The sequence below is a fragment of the Melospiza melodia genome, chromosome W, assembly GCF_035770615.1.
Source record: "Melospiza melodia melodia isolate bMelMel2 chromosome W, bMelMel2.pri, whole genome shotgun sequence".
Lineage (NCBI taxonomy): Eukaryota > Metazoa > Chordata > Aves > Passeriformes > Passerellidae > Melospiza > Melospiza melodia.
In genome coordinates, this window is record NC_086225.1 from 46,797,200 (window position 1) to 46,814,086 (window position 16,887).

Sequence of the window (16,887 nt, forward strand, 5' to 3'; positions counted from 1 at the left end):
TTCTATTTCCACAGGTGCTGGAAGAATTAAGTGGGTTCCTGCCAAAAACGTCAAACCGTATCGCACTTCAGAACCTGTTGTCGAGCCTAGAACTGAGGAAGCGAGTACGCAGACGTGGACCGAATGGAAGGATCCCGGGTCTCACCTGACGCCTCTTGTGCCTGACGTTCTTTGTGCATCGGTGGAACCCATGAACTCTGATTTTGTGCCAATGTTATTTATGAGTATACGAATTGAATGCTGAATGTTTGTCTAACGAAGCAAATTTTTGGCTGAAAATTTAGGTTATTGTTTTTGTTTAGAAAGAATTCTGCCAAAACTTAGTTCTTGAAAGAGATGGGGCAGAATCAAATGGTATACTTGTTTTGCTTGATTTTAATTGTTTTTTGTCGTGCAGATTTGCCTGCGGATCAACCGAAAACGAGTGTTTGGGTGACCTTAGCCAAGGCTGCCGGATCGGATACTATATGTCTGTCTAATTCGGAACCAGAAAAGCCTTTCTCAACCTGTTTGGTTGGTGTGCCAGTGAAAGAGTTTCCTTTGGTCAGAAAAGAATCCAATGGTAAACCAGGTGGAATTGACAATGGAAACAGTCCTTCCTTCAATTGGAACATTTGTTCCAACAAACTTCTCAGGGCAGCAAATGTTTCAAACAGTTGGGATGTGTTTCTGGAGACGGACCAATATCCACGGCAATTGCCAAAAGGGTATTGGATCATTTGCGGAGACAGAGGTTGGCAAGGCATTCCAGCCCACCTTGAAGGTGGCCCTTGTAGCATTGGTATGCTTACCATAATTGCCCCCACTGCCAAAGCAGTGATGAAAAAGAAACAAAGGAAAACAAGAGCTGTTCCTCATTATGATGAGAACTGTCAGAGTGATTTTATGCCTTGGAATGCCGCCAGAAGGCTTTCAGCAGGTATATTTCTACCCCAATTGGCTTCAGCTGTGGCATTGAGACAATTAGATCGAGTTGGATGTTGGCTGAGCAAACAAGCTAATGCCACATCCTCCGCAATCAGTGATATGTTGACCGATGTTGATAGTATTAGACATGCTACTCTTCAAAACAGAGCAGCCATTGATTTTCTTTTACTGGCACAAGGACATGGTTGTGAGGAATTGGAAGGATTGTGTTGTATGAATTTGTCTGATCGTTCTGAATCCATTCACAAAAGCATTCAAAAATTAAAGGATCTGACAGCCCAAATTAAAGAAGATGGAGGTTCCTGGTTGGATGATTTGTTTCAAAATTGGAGTTTTGCACCTTGGCTAAGGCAACTTTGCAAGATAGGTCTTTACATATTAGGTGTTCTAATACTGATATTGATAGTGGCACCTTGTATACTCTGTTGTCTTCGGCGAATGATGAACAAAACAGTCCGAGAAGTTTTTGTCATTAAAGCAGGAGAACTAGGAAGTAGAAGCACAGAGAGTGTACGAAATCTCACGAAAGCAGTAGATGAGGGTATTGACATGAACGAAGGTTTTGAATTAAGGCCTTGGAATCGACCAGAGTTTTTTGAACGATGCCTTGTGACTGTTGCCAAACGTGATTCATATCTCTCTATTGGGTCTTCACAGCATTAAGTTGCTGTGCCGTAATATAGCAATGCTTCAGTTTAGTGAAAATAGGTCTTCAGCAGATAATAAGCAGAAATTTTGCAATCGAGCTATGAAACGCAAATAGCAAGCGACAAGAAAATGAAAGCTTCTGGGTCAAACAGAGAGGGGGAAATGTTGGAATCCATAAGGTTAGAGGATTTTTAAGAAATGGTTACAAAGAAGTATGTAGGCCTTAGACTGGAGTTTTGTTAGCATTGCAGAAAAGTTTCCCATGCAAGCAGAAAAAGTTTTCCATGCAAGCAGAAAAGTTTCCCAAGCAGTAGACGTGACAAATAACAATAGGCTTCTGTAGAATTGGCTTTAGGATGGCAACAAGGTTATTTAATGTATATCTTTAGAAGGTTAGCATGAATAGAACTCTGTTCTTTGTCTCTTATCAACTAGTCTTTGTTTTAGCTACGATTACCTATGTTTTATAAGATTGGATAGAATGCTTGTCAAGATGTGTTTTCTGTGTCTGATTGGCTGAATTCTAGTCTGAGATGATTTTATGTATTGCTGTATGAGCCCTGTTGAAGGAGACATTTTTTGGTGTGGATCAGTGAGCTGTCATGTCTCCATTTTGTATTTTGAGACTGATGTGCTGGAAATAAAAGCAAAAATCTCTTCACTGGTCTGGTTACCATGTTATCCATATTTGGATATTTTGCCGCGGCCTAGTGGGTTCCTTTTTTAAGGCGTGGGTTCCTGACACTATTGGACTTATACCTGTCGCGTCCCCCGCATATTGGTGCCTCGTGTGAGGACGTAGAATAGAAGAAAAACAAAGAAAAATCGTGGAAGTACCAGCTGCGGAGACCCAAGTGTTAACAAGGAGCACACTGTATCATCTCTCCCGCCGAAGCCAAGAAAATTGTAAGTAACTTATCTCGGGAGAGCGCTTGGGTGACGTTGGGAGGCAAAATAGCGAAAAAGAAAATTATTAAAAGAACACAAAAATGGGAACGAATTTATCAAAAGTTGAATGGGATGTTTTTCATCAATTAGAGACAATGTTACAAGAAAAAGGTCACTCTGAAATTTCAAAAACTGAGCTTAAAAACTTACTTATCTGGGTTAAAGCGAATACGCAAGATTTAAATCTGCAGTCTGCTTTTACTTTTCATTTTTGGGATCAGATAAACTGGAGAATCTATAAACTAGTCTCTCTCAAAAAAGATGAAAGCTTAAGAGAACTTATGCCGGTTTGTAGAGCGCTGTTGGAGCACTGTTTTAAACAAACGGATAATAATAAGATCAACTTGGACTCAGAAAACAAAGCTTCTGGTTCTGTCTCATTAAATTCCAGTAAACCGGAGACTGTGTGAGTATCGGAGAATGTTACAAGTGTTGTTGCAAATGCTGAAAGTATTGCTTTGAACTCTGTTGAACAAAATCTTTCTTCTCTCTCTGGGAAAAAATGAGACTCTTTTGGACTTTTCTTCGCGTTGTTCTGTTAATGTAAAAATATGTGACTCTTGTAAGGGGGATGGAACAAAGTGTGTAAAAGAAGGAAATGAAAAAGTGACTGTACTTCCTAAAATTGTTTGTGCAGGGACACTGAAACCTGAATTGGATTCTGTTGGGCCTGGGGTGGAGGCTGAGGTGGCTGCTTCCACTCGGGAAATTGTGGTTCCGGGGAACTCTTTTTCAGTTAAGCAAAAACATGGTTGTTCTGGTGTTTGTCAATCTATAGATACAGAGAAAGAAAAATTGGCTTTAAGGGTGGAGTCCTTTGAAAGGAAGAGATGGAAGAAACTCGCGACTGTGTTGTTGCTGAAATTCAAAAAGCTGGACTTGAAATCTCTGCAACGAAAATTCAACAAGTTTCACCTTAGAAGTACCTGGGATGGAAGATGATGGAAGACGATGGAAGACGACAATAATACCACAGAAAATTCAGATCCGAACCAGAGTCAACAACCTACAAGAGTTACAACAACTTCTAGGAGAAATCAACTGGGTCAGACCGATGGTGGGAATCACCAATGATGAACTGAGTCCGCTCTTCCATTTGCTGAGAGGAAGTTGCGACATCACTTCGCCAAGAACTTTAACCCCTGAAGCTCGTGCTGCTCTCGACAAAGTCACAGAAGCTCTTCAAAAAAGACAAGCTCATCGCTGCATTCCTGAAAATCCTTTCTTTCTTGCAATCTTAGGAGAGAAGATGCAGCTTTGTGGTCTCATTTTCCAGTGGGATGCCACAGAACAAGATCCTTTGTTAATAATGGAATGGGTTTTTCCTCCCTACAGGTTTTCAAAGACCATTTGCTCAGTTTTAGAAATGATTGCATACATTATAATTAAGGCTAGAACCAGATTGTTAACTTTGGCAGGTCAAGAATGTTCAGTTATCTATTTGCCATTGAAAAATGATTATTTCAATTGGGCAATGCAAAATTCTGATGATTTACAATATGCATTCTTAGGTTTTCCAGGTGTTTGTTCCATACACTATCCAGCTCACAAACTACTGCAAGCAAAATTGAGTTTCAGAGAAAAACCTAAATTAAGTGAAGAACCTTTACATGCTGTGACTCTCTTCACTGATGGCTCTGGTAAAAGCCACAAGTCCGTTGTGACTTGGTTTAATCAAAAGACTGATGTTTGGGAATCTGATATTCAAACAGTAGAGGGATCCCCTCAAATTGTTGAGCTTGCTGCAGTAGTTTGAGCTTTTCAGCTGTTTCCTCAGCCTTTTAATTTGGTCACAGATTCTGCTTATGTTGCTAATGTAGTCAGGAGAATAGAAGGTTCCATTTTAAAGGATGTTAGTAATGAAACTTACATCGTTGGCTTTCATGTCTTTTTATAACTTTGCAATATAGAACTAATCCATATTTTGTTTCTCACATTAGGGCGCATTCTTCACTTCCTGGATTTTTAGTGGAAGGAAATGCAAGAGCGGACAAGCTGACAATGGTCATTTCTAACACATTGCCAAATATTTTTGAACAAGCAAAATTGAGTCATGCCTTTTTCCACCAAAATGCACAAGCACTCATGCGAATGTTCCAAATCACTAAAAGTCAAGCTAAAGCTATCATTCATACTTGCCCTGACTGTCAATTGGTACAATCTCCTGTTTCTACAGGAGCAATCAACCCCCGAGGCTTACAAAGCCTACAGTTGTGGCAAACAGGTGTTACTAAATAGCCTTCTTTTGGTAAATTTAAAAATATTCATGTTTCCATAGACACGTTCTCTGGTGCAGTTTTTGCTTCCCTTCACACAGGTGAAACTGGCAGCCATGCCTGTCATCATTTCCTGCAAGCTTTTGCTTCATTGGGTATACCCCAAGAAGTAAAAACTGACAATGGTCCCGCATACATATCTCAAAAATTGGCCACATTTTTAAATGAATGGGGTGTTCGACACATTTTTGGTATTCCCCACTCTCCCACAAGCCAAGCAATCATTGAAAGAACACATCAAACCTTAAAACGCATATTAGATCAACAGAGAGGGGGAACGGAAATCACCCCACAGATGAGACTGAGTAAGGCTTTGTATGGTTTTAATTTTCTAAATAGTTCAAGTACAGAACCAGATCCACCAATCTTTAGACACTTTTCAAATAGCACACAGGCAAAACGGAAAGAACATCCTCCTCTTCTAATTAGAAACCCTGACTCTGGACAGATGGAAGGCCCGTTTCAATTAATAACGTGGGGCAAAGGGTATGCTTCTATTTCCACAGGTGCTGGAAGAATTAAGTGGGTTCCTGCCAAAAACGTCAAACCGTATCGCACTTCAGAACCTGTTGTCGAGCCTAGAACTGAGGAAGCGAGTACGCAGACGTGGACCGAATCGAAGGATCCCGGGTCTCGCCTGACGCCTCTTGTGCCTGACGTTCTTTGTGCATCGGTGGAACCCATGAACTCTGATTTTGTGCCAATGTTATTTATGAGTATACGAATTGAATGCTGAATGTTTGTCTAACGAAGCAAATTTTTGGCTGAAAATTTAGGTTATTGTTTTTGTTTAGAAAGAATTCTGCCAAAACTTAGTTCTTGAAAGAGATGGGGCAGAATCAAATGGTATACTTGTTTTGCTTGATTTTAATTGTTTTTTGTCGTGCAGATTTGCCTGCGGATCAACCGAAAACGAGTGTTTGGGTGACCTTAGCCAAGGCTGCCGGATCGGATACTATACGCCTCTCTAATTCGGAACCAGAAAAGCCTTTCTCAACCTGTTTGGTTGGTGTGCCAGTGAAAGAGTTTCCTTTGGTCAGAAAAGAATCCAATGGTAAACCAGGTGGAATTGACAATGGAAACAGTCCTTCCTTCAATTGGAACATTTGTTCCAACAAACTTCTCAGGGCAGCAAATGTTTCAAACAGTTGGGATGTGTTTCTGGAGACGGACCAATATCCACGGCAATTGCCAAAAGGGTATTGGATCATTTGCGGAGACAGAGGTTGGCAAGGCATTCCAGCCCACCTTGAAGGTGGCCCTTGTAGCATTGGTATGCTTACCATAATTGCCCCCACTGCCAAAGCAGTGATGAAAAAGAAACAAAGGAAAACAAGAGCTGTTCCTCATTATGATGAGAACTGTCAGAGTGATTTTATGCCTTGGAATGCCGCCAGAAGGCTTTCAGCAGGTATATTTCTACCCCAATTGGCTTCAGCTGTGGCATTGAGACAATTAGATCGAGTTGGATGTTGGCTGAGCAAACAAGCTAATGCCACATCCTCCGCAATCAGTGATATGTTGACCGATGTTGATAGTATTAGACATGCTACTCTTCAAAACAGAGCAGCCATTGATTTTCTTTTACTGGCACAAGGACATGGTTGTGAGGAATTGGAAGGATTGTGTTGTATGAATTTGTCTGATCGTTCTGAATCCATTCACAAAAGCATTCAAAAATTAAAGGATCTGACAGCCCAAATTAAAGAAGATGGAGGTTCCTGGTTGGATGATTTGTTTCAAAATTGGAGTTTTGCACCTTGGCTAAGGCAACTTTGCAAGATAGGTCTTTACATATTAGGTGTTCTAATACTGATATTGATAGTGGCACCTTGTATACCCTGTTGTGTTCGGCGAATGATGAACAAAACAGTCCGAGAAGTTTTTGTCATTAAAGCAGGAGAACTAGGAAGTAGAAGCACAGAGAGTGTACGAAATCTCACGAAAGCAGTAGATGAGGGTATTGACATGAACGAAGGTTTTGAATTAAGGCCTTGGAATCGACCAGAGTTTTTTGAACGATGCCTTGTGACTGTTGCCAAACGTGATTCATATCTCTCTATTGGGTCTTCACAGCATTAAGTTGCTGTGCCGTAATATAGCAATGCTTCAGTTTAGTGAAAATAGGTCTTCAGCAGATAATAAGCAGAAATTTTGCAATAGAGCTATGAAACGCAAATAGCAAGCGACAAGAAAATGAAAGCTTCTGGGTCAAACAGAGAGGGGGAAATGTTGGAATCCATAAGGTTAGAGGATTTTTAAGAAATGGTTACAAAGAAGTATGTAGGCCTTAGACTGGAGTTTTGTTAGCATTGCAGAAAAGTTTCCCATGCAAGCAGAAAAAGTTTTCCATGCAAGCAGAAAAGTTTCCCAAGCAGTAGACGTGACAAATAACAATAGGCTTCTGTAGAATTGGCTTTAGGATGGCAACAAGGTTATTTAATGTATATCTTTAGAAGGTTAGCATGAATAGAACTCTGTTCTTTGTCTCTTATCAACTAGTCTTTGTTTTAGCTACGATTACCTATGTTTTATAAGATTGGATAGAATGCTTGTCAAGATGTGTTTTCTGTGTCTGATTGGCTGAATTCTAGTCTGAGATGATTTTATGTATTGCTGTATGAGCCCTGTTGAAGGAGACATTTTTTGGTGTGGATCAGTGAGCTGTCATGTCTCCATTTTGTATTTTGAGACTGATGTGCTGGAAATAAAAGCAAAAATCTCTTCACTGGTCTGGTTACCATGTTATCCATATTTGGATATTTTGTCGCGGCCTAGTGGGTTCCTTTTTTAAGGCGTGGGTTCCTGACACTATTGGACTTATACCTGTCGCGTCCCCCGCATATTGGTGCCTCGTGTGAGGACGTAGAATAGAAGAAAAACAAAGAAAAATCGTGGAAGTACCAGCTGCGGAGACCCAAGTGTTAACAAGGAGCACACTGTATCATCTCTCCCGCTGAAGCCAAGAAAATTGTAAGTAACTTATCTCGGGAGAGCGCTTGGGTGACGTTGGGAGGCAAAATAGCGAAAAAGACAATTAATAAAAGAACACAAAAATGGGAACGAATTTATCAAAAGTTGAATGGGATGTTTTTCATCAATTAGAGACAATGTTACAAGAAAAAGGTCACTCTGAAATTTCAAAAACTGAGCTTAAAAACTTACTTATCTGGGTTAAAGCAAATACGCAAGATTTAAATCTGCAGTCTGCTTTTACTTTTCATTTTTGGGATCAGATAAACTGGAGAATCTATAAACTAGTCTCTCTCAAAAAAGATGAAAGCTTAAGAGAACTTATGCCGGTTTGTAGAGCGCTGTTGGAGCACTGTTTTAAACAAACTGATAATAATAAGATCAACTTGGACTCAGAAAACAAAGCTTCTGGTTCTGTCTCATTAAATTCCAGTAAACCGGAGACTGTGTGAGTATCGGAGAATGTTACAAGTGTTGTTGCAAATGCTGAAAGTATTGCTTTTAACTCTGTTGAACAAAATCTTTCTTCTCTCTCTCTGGGAAAAAATGAGACTCTTTTGGACTTTTCTTCGCGTTGTTCTGTTAATGTAAAAATATGTGACTCTTGTAAGGGGGATGGAACAAAGTGTGTAAAAGAAGGAAATGAAAAAGTGACTGTACTTCCTAAAATTGTTTGTGCAGGGACACTGAAACCTGAATTGGATTCTGTTGGGCCTGGGGTGGAGGCTGAGGTGGCTGCTTCCACTCGGGAAATTGTGGTTCCGGGGAACTCTTTTTCAGTTAAGCAAAAACATGGTTGTTCTGGTGTTTGTCAATCTATAGATACAGAGAAAGAAAAATTGGCTTTAAGGGTGGAGTCCTTTGAAAGGAAGAGATGGAAGAAACTCGCGACTGTGTTGTTGCTGAAATTCAAAAAGCTGGACTTGAAATCTCTGCAACAAAAATTCAACAAGTTTCACCTTAGAAGTACCTGGGATGGAAGATGATGGAAGACGATGGAAGACGACAATAATACCACAGAAAATTCAGATCCGAACCAGAGTCAACAACCTACAAGAGTTACAACAACTTCTAGGAGAAATCAACTGGGTCAGACCGATGCTGGGAATCACCAATGATGAACTGAGTCCGCTCTTCCATTTGCTGAGAGGAAGTTGCGACATCACTTCGCCAAGAACTTTAACCCCTGAAGCTCGTGCTGCTCTCGACAAAGTCACAGAAGCTCTTCAAAAAAGACAAGCTCATCGCTGCGTTCCTGAAAATCCTTTCTTTCTTGCAATCTTAGGAGAGAAGATGCAGCTTTGTGGTCTCATTTTCCAGTGGGATGCCACAGAACAAGATCCTTTGTTAATAATGGAATGGGTTTTTCCTCCCTACAGGTTTTCAAAGACCATTTGCTCAGTTTTAGAAATGATTGCATACATTATAATTAAGGCTAGAACCAGATTGTTAACTTTGGCAGGTCAAGAATGTTCAATTATCTATTTGCCATTGAAAAATGATTATTTCAATTGGGCAATGCAAAATTCTGATGATTTACAATATGCATTCTTAGGTTTTCCAGGTGTTTGTTCCATACACTATCCAGCTCACAAACTACTGCAAGCAAAATTGAGTTTCAGAGAAAAACCTAAATTAAGTGAAGAACCTTTACATGCTGTGACTCTCTTCACTGATGGCTCTGGTAAAAGCCACAAGTCCGTTGTGACTTGGTTTAATCAAAAGACTGATGTTTGGGAATCTGATATTCAAACAGTAGAGGGATCCCCTCAAATTGTTGAGCTTGCTGCAGTAGTTTGAGCTTTTCAGCTGTTTCCTCAGCCTTTCAATTTGGTCACAGATTCTGCTTATGTTGCTAATGTAGTCAGGAGAATAGAAGGTTCCATTTTAAAGGATGTTAGTAATGAAACTTTACATCGTTGGCTTTCATGTCTTTTTATAACTTTGCAATATAGAACTAATCCATATTTTGTTTCTCACATTAGGGCGCATTCTTCACTTCCTGGATTTTTAGTGGAAGGAAATGCAAGAGCGGACAAGCTGACAATGGTCATTTCTAACACATTGCCAAATATTTTTGAACAAGCAAAATTGAGTCATGCCTTTTTCCACCAAAATGCACAAGCACTCATGCGAATGTTCCAAATCACTAAAAGTCAAGCTAAAGCTATCATTCATACTTGCCCTGACTGTCAATTGGTACAACCTCCTGTTTCTACAGGAGCAATCAACCCCCGAGGCTTACAAAGCCTACAGTTGTGGCAAACAGGTGTTACTAAATAGCCTTCTTTTGGTAAATTTAAAAATATTCATGTTTCCATAGACACGTTCTCTGGTGCAGTTTTTGCTTCCCTTCACACAGGTGAAACTGGCAGCCATGCCTGTCATCATTTCCTGCAAGCTTTTGCTTCATTGGGTATACCTCAAGAAGTAAAAACTGACAATGGTCCTGCATACATATCTCAAAAATTGGCCACATTTTTAAATGAATGGGGTGTTCGACACATTTTTGGTATTCCCCACTCTCCCACAAGCCAAGCAATCATTGAAAGAACACATCAAACCTTAAAACGCATATTAGATCAACAGAGAGGGGGAACGGAAATCACCCCACAGATGAGACTGAGTAAGGCTTTGTATGGTTTTAGTTTTCTAAATAGTTCAAGTACAGAACCAGATCCACCAATCTTTAGACACTTTTCAAATAGCACACAGGCAAAACTGAAAGAACATCCTCCTCTTCTAATTAGAAACCCTGACTCTGGACAGATGGAAGGCCCGTTTCAATTAATAACGTGGGGCAAAGGGTATGCTTCTATTTCCACAGGTGCTGGAAGAATTAAGTGGGTTCCTGCCAAAAACGTCAAACCGTATCGCACTTCAGAACCTGTTGTCGAGCCTAGAACTGAGGAAGCGAGTACGCAGACGTGGACCGAATGGAAGGATCCCGGGTCTCGCCTGACGCCTCTTGTGCCTGACGTTCTTTGTGCATCGGTGGAACCCATGAACTCTGATTTTGTGCCAATGTTATTTATGAGTATACGAATTGAATGCTGAATGTTTGTCTAACGAAGCAAATTTTTGGCTGAAAATTTAGGTTATTGTTTTTGTTTAGAAAGAATTCTGCCAAAACTTAGTTCTTGAAAGAGATGGGGCAGAATCAAATGGTATACTTGTTTTGCTTGATTTTAATTGTTTTTTGTCGTGCAGATTTGCCTGCGGATCAACCGAAAACGAGTGTTTGGGTGACCTTAGCCAAGGCTGCCGGATCGGATACTATATGTCTGTCTAATTCGGAACCAGAAAAGCCTTTCTCAACCTGTTTGGTTGGTGTGCCAGTGAAAGAGTTTCCTTTGGTCAGAAAAGAATCCAATGGTAAACCAGGTGGAATTGACAATGGAAACAGTCCTTCCTTCAATTGGAACATTTGTTCGAAAAAACTTCTCAGGGCAGCAAATGTTTCAAACAGTTGGGATGTGTTTCTGGAGACGGACCAATATCCACGGCAATTGCCAAAAGGGTATTGGATCATTTGCGGAGACAGAGGTTGGCAAGGCATTCCAGCCCACCTTGAAGGTGGCCCTTGTAGCATTGGTATGCTTACCATAATTGCCCCCACTGCCAAAGCAGTGATGAAAAAGAAACAAAGGAAAACAAGAGCTGTTCCTCATTATGATGAGAACTGTCAGAGTGATTTTATGCCTTGGAATGCCGCCAGAAGGCTTTCAGCAGGTATATTTCTACCCCAATTGGCTTCAGCTGTGGCATTGAGACAATTAGATCGAGTTGGATGTTGGCTGAGCAAACAAGCTAATGCCACATCCTCCGCAATCAGTGATATGTTGACCGATGTTGATAGTATTAGACATGCTACTCTTCAAAACAGAGCAGCCATTGATTTTCTTTTACTGGCACAAGGACATGGTTGTGAGGAATTGGAAGGATTGTGTTGTATGAATTTGTCTGATCATTCTGAATCCATTCACAGAAGCATTCAAAAATTAAAGGATCTGACAGCCCAAATTAAAGAAGATGGAGGTTCCTGGTTGGATGATTTGTTTCAAAATTGGAGTTTTGCACCTTGGCTAAGGCAACTTTGCAAGATAGATCTTTACATATTAGGTGTTCTAATACTGATATTGATAGTGGCACCTTGTATACTCTGTTGTGTTCGGCGAATGATGAACAAAACAGTCCGAGAAGTTTTTGTCATTAAAGCAGGAGAACTAGGAAGTAGAAGCACAGAGAGTGTATGAAATCTCACGAAAGCAGTAGATGAGGGTATTGACATGAACGAAGGTTTTGAATTAAGGCCTTGGAATCAACCAGAGTTTTTTGAACGATGCCTTGTGACTGTTGCCAAACGTGATTCATATCTCTCTTTCAGGGATTGGGTCTTCACAGCATTAAGTTGCTGTGCCGTAATATAGCAATGCTTCAGTTTAGTGAAAATAGGTCTTCAGCAGATAATAAGCAGAAATTTTGCAATAGAGCTATGAAACGCAAATAGCAAGCGACAAGAAAATGAAAGCTTCTGGGTCAAACAGAGAGGGGGAAATGTTGGAATCCATAAGGTTAGAGGATTTTTAAGAAATGGTTACAAAGAAGTATGTAGGCCTTAGACTGGAGTTTTGTTAGCATTGCAGAAAAGTTTCCCATGCAAGCAGAAAAAGTTTTCCATGCAAGCAGAAAAGTTTCCCAAGCAGTAGACGTGACAAATAACAATAGGCTTCTGTAGAATTGGCTTTAGGATGGCAACAAGGTTATTTAATGTATATCTTTAGAAGGTTAGCATGAATAGAACTCTGTTCTTTGTCTCTTATCAACTAGTCTTTGTTTTAGCTACGATTACCTATGTTTTATAAGATTGGATAGAATGCTTGTCAAGATGTGTTTTCTGTGTCTGATTGGCTGAATTCTAGTCTGAGATGATTTTATGTATTGCTGTATGAGCCCTGTTGAAGGAGACATTTTTTGGTGTGGATCAGTGAGCTGTCATGTCTCCATTTTGTATTTTGAGACTGATGTGCTGGAAATAAAAGCAAAAATCTCTTCACTGGTCTGGTTACCATGTTATCCATATTTGGATATTTTGCCGCGGCCTAGTGGGTTCCTTTTTTAAGGCGTGGGTTCCTGACACTATTGGACTTATACCTGTCGCGTCCCCCGCATATTGGTGCCTCGTGTGAGGACGTAGAATAGAAGAAAAACAAAGAAAAATCGTGGAAGTACCAGCTGCGGAGACCCAAGTGTTAACAAGGAGCACACTGTATCATCTCTCCCGCTGAAGCCAAGAAAATTGTAAGTAACTTATCTCGGGAGAGCGCTTGGGTGACGTTGGGAGGCAAAATAGCGAAAAAGACAATTAATAAAAGAACACAAAAATGGGAACGAATTTATCAAAAGTTGAATGGGATGTTTTTCATCAATTAGAGACAATGTTACAAGAAAAAGGTCACTCTGAAATTTCAAAAACTGAGCTTAAAAACTTACTTATCTGGGTTAAAGCAAATACGCAAGATTTAAATCTGCAGTCTGCTTTTACTTTTCATTTTTGGGATCAGATAAACTGGAGAATCTATAAACTAGTCTCTCTCAAAAAAGATGAAAGCTTAAGAGAACTTATGCCGGTTTGTAGAGCGCTGTTGGAGCACTGTTTTAAACAAACTGATAATAATAAGATCAACTTGGACTCAGAAAACAAAGCTTCTGGTTCTGTCTCATTAAATTCCAGTAAACCGGAGACTGTGTGAGTATCGGAGAATGTTACAAGTGTTGTTGCAAATGCTGAAAGTATTGCTTTTAACTCTGTTGAACAAAATCTTTCTTCTCTCTCTCTGGGAAAAAATGAGACTCTTTTGGACTTTTCTTCGCGTTGTTCTGTTAATGTAAAAATATGTGACTCTTGTAAGGGGGATGGAACAAAGTGTGTAAAAGAAGGAAATGAAAAAGTGACTGTACTTCCTAAAATTGTTTGTGCAGGGACACTGAAACCTGAATTGGATTCTGTTGGGCCTGGGGTGGAGGCTGAGGTGGCTGCTTCCACTCGGGAAATTGTGGTTCCGGGGAACTCTTTTTCAGTTAAGCAAAAACATGGTTGTTCTGGTGTTTGTCAATCTATAGATACAGAGAAAGAAAAATTGGCTTTAAGGGTGGAGTCCTTTGAAAGGAAGAGATGGAAGAAACTCGCGACTGTGTTGTTGCTGAAATTCAAAAAGCTGGACTTGAAATCTCTGCAACGAAAATTCAACAAGTTTCACCTTAGAAGTACCTGGGATGGAAGATGATGGAAGACGATGGAAGACGACAATAATACCACAGAAAATTCAGATCCGAACCAGAGTCAACAACCTACAAGAGTTACAACAACTTCTAGGAGAAATCAACTGGGTCAGACCGATGCTGGGAATCACCAATGATGAACTGAGTCCGCTCTTCCATTTGCTGAGAGGAAGTTGCGACATCACTTCGCCAAGAACTTTAACCCCTGAAGCTCGTGCTGCTCTCGACAAAGTCACAGAAGCTCTTCAAAAAAGACAAGCTCATCGCTGCGTTCCTGAAAATCCTTTCTTTCTTGCAATCTTAGGAGAGAAGATGCAGCTTTGTGGTCTCATTTTCCAGTGGGATGCCACAGAACAAGATCCTTTGTTAATAATGGAATGGGTTTTTCCTCCCTACAGGTTTTCAAAGACCATTTGCTCAGTTTTAGAAATGATTGCATACATTATAATTAAGGCTAGAACCAGATTGTTAACTTTGGCAGGTCAAGAATGTTCAGTTATCTATTTGCCATTGAAAAATGATTATTTCAATTGGGCAATGCAAAATTCTGATGATTTACAATATGCATTCTTAGGTTTTCCAGGTGTTTGTTCCATACACTATCCAGCTCACAAACTACTGCAAGCAAAATTGAGTTTCAGAGAAAAACCTAAATTAAGTGAAGAACCTTTACATGCTGTGACTCTCTTCACTGATGGCTCTGGTAAAAGCCACAAGTCCGTTGTGACTTGGTTTAATCAAAAGACTGATGTTTGGGAATCTGATATTCAAACAGTAGAGGGATCCCCTCAAATTGTTGAGCTTGCTGCAGTAGTTTGAGCTTTTCAGCTGTTTCCTCAGCCTTTCAATTTGGTCACAGATTCTGCTTATGTTGCTAATGTAGTCAGGAGAATAGAAGGTTCCATTTTAAAGGATGTTAGTAATGAAACTTTACATCGTTGGCTTTCATGTCTTTTTATAACTTTGCAATATAGAACTAATCCATATTTTGTTTCTCACATTAGGGCGCATTCTTCACTTCCTGGATTTTTAGTGGAAGGAAATGCAAGAGCGGACAAGCTGACAATGGTCATTTCTAACACATTGCCAAATATTTTTGAACAAGCAAAATTGAGTCATGCCTTTTTCCACCAAAATGCACAAGCACTCATGCGAATGTTCCAAATCACTAAAAGTCAAGCTAAAGCTATCATTCATACTTGCCCTGACTGTCAATTGGTACAACCTCCTGTTTCTACAGGAGCAATCAACCCCCGAGGCTTACAAAGCCTACAGTTGTGGCAAACAGGTGTTACTAAATAGCCTTCTTTTGGTAAATTTAAAAATATTCATGTTTCCATAGACACGTTCTCTGGTGCAGTTTTTGCTTCCCTTCACACAGGTGAAACTGGCAGCCATGCCTGTCATCATTTCCTGCAAGCTTTTGCTTCATTGGGTATACCTCAAGAAGTAAAAACTGACAATGGTCCTGCATACATATCTCAAAAATTGGCCACATTTTTAAATGAATGGGGTGTTCGACACATTTTTGGTATTCCCCACTCTCCCACAAGCCAAGCAATCATTGAAAGAACACATCAAACCTTAAAACGCATATTAGATCAACAGAGAGGGGGAACGGAAATCACCCCACAGATGAGACTGAGTAAGGCTTTGTATGGTTTTAGTTTTCTAAATAGTTCAAGTACAGAACCAGATCCACCAATCTTTAGACACTTTTCAAATAGCACACAGGCAAAACTGAAAGAACATCCTCCTCTTCTAATTAGAAACCCTGACTCTGGACAGATGGAAGTTCCGTTTCAATTAATAACGTGGGGCAAAGGGTATGCTTCTATTTCCACAGGTGCTGGAAGAATTAAGTGGGTTCCTGCCAAAAACGTCAAACCGTATCGCACTTCAGAACCTGTTGTCGAGCCTAGAACTGAGGAAGCGAGTACGCAGACGTGGACCGAATGGAAGGATCCCGGGTCTCGCCTGACGCCTCTTGTGCCTGACGTTCTTTGTGCATCGGTGGAACCCATGAACTCTGATTTTGTGCCAATGTTATTTATGAGTATACGAATTGAATGCTGAATGTTTGTTTAACGAAGTAAATTTTTGGCTGAAAATTTAGGTTATTGTTTTTGTTTAGAAAGAATTCTGCCAAAACTTAGTTCTTGAAAGAGATGGGGCAGAATCAAATGGTATACTTGTTTTGCTTGATTTTAATTGTTTTTTGTCGTGCAGATTTGCCTGCGGATCAACCGAAAACGAGTGTTTGGGTGACCTTAGCCAAGGCTGCCGGATCGGATACTATATGTCTGTCTAATTCGGAACCAGAAAAGCCTTTCTCAACCTGTTTGGTTGGTGTGCCAGTGAAAGAGTTTCCTTTGGTCAGAAAAGAATCCAATGGTAAACCAGGTGGAATTGACAATGGAAACAGTCCTTCCTTCAATTGGAACATTTGTTCGAAAAAACTTCTCAGGGCAGCAAATGTTTCAAACAGTTGGGATGTGTTTCTGGAGACGGACCAATATCCACGGCAATTGCCAAAAGGGTATTGGATCATTTGCGGAGACAGAGGTTGGCAAGGCATTCCAGCCCACCTTGAAGGTGGCCCTTGTAGCATTGGTATGCTTACCATAATTGCCCCCACTGCCAAAGCAGTGATGAAAAAGAAACAAAGGAAAACAAGAGCTGTTCCTCATTATGATGAGAACTGTCAGAGTGATTTTATGCCTTGGAATGCCGCCAGAAGGCTTTCAGCAGGTATATTTCTACCCCAATTGGCTTCAGCTGTGGCATTGAGACAATTAGATCGAGTTGGATGTTGGCTGAGCAAACAAGCTAA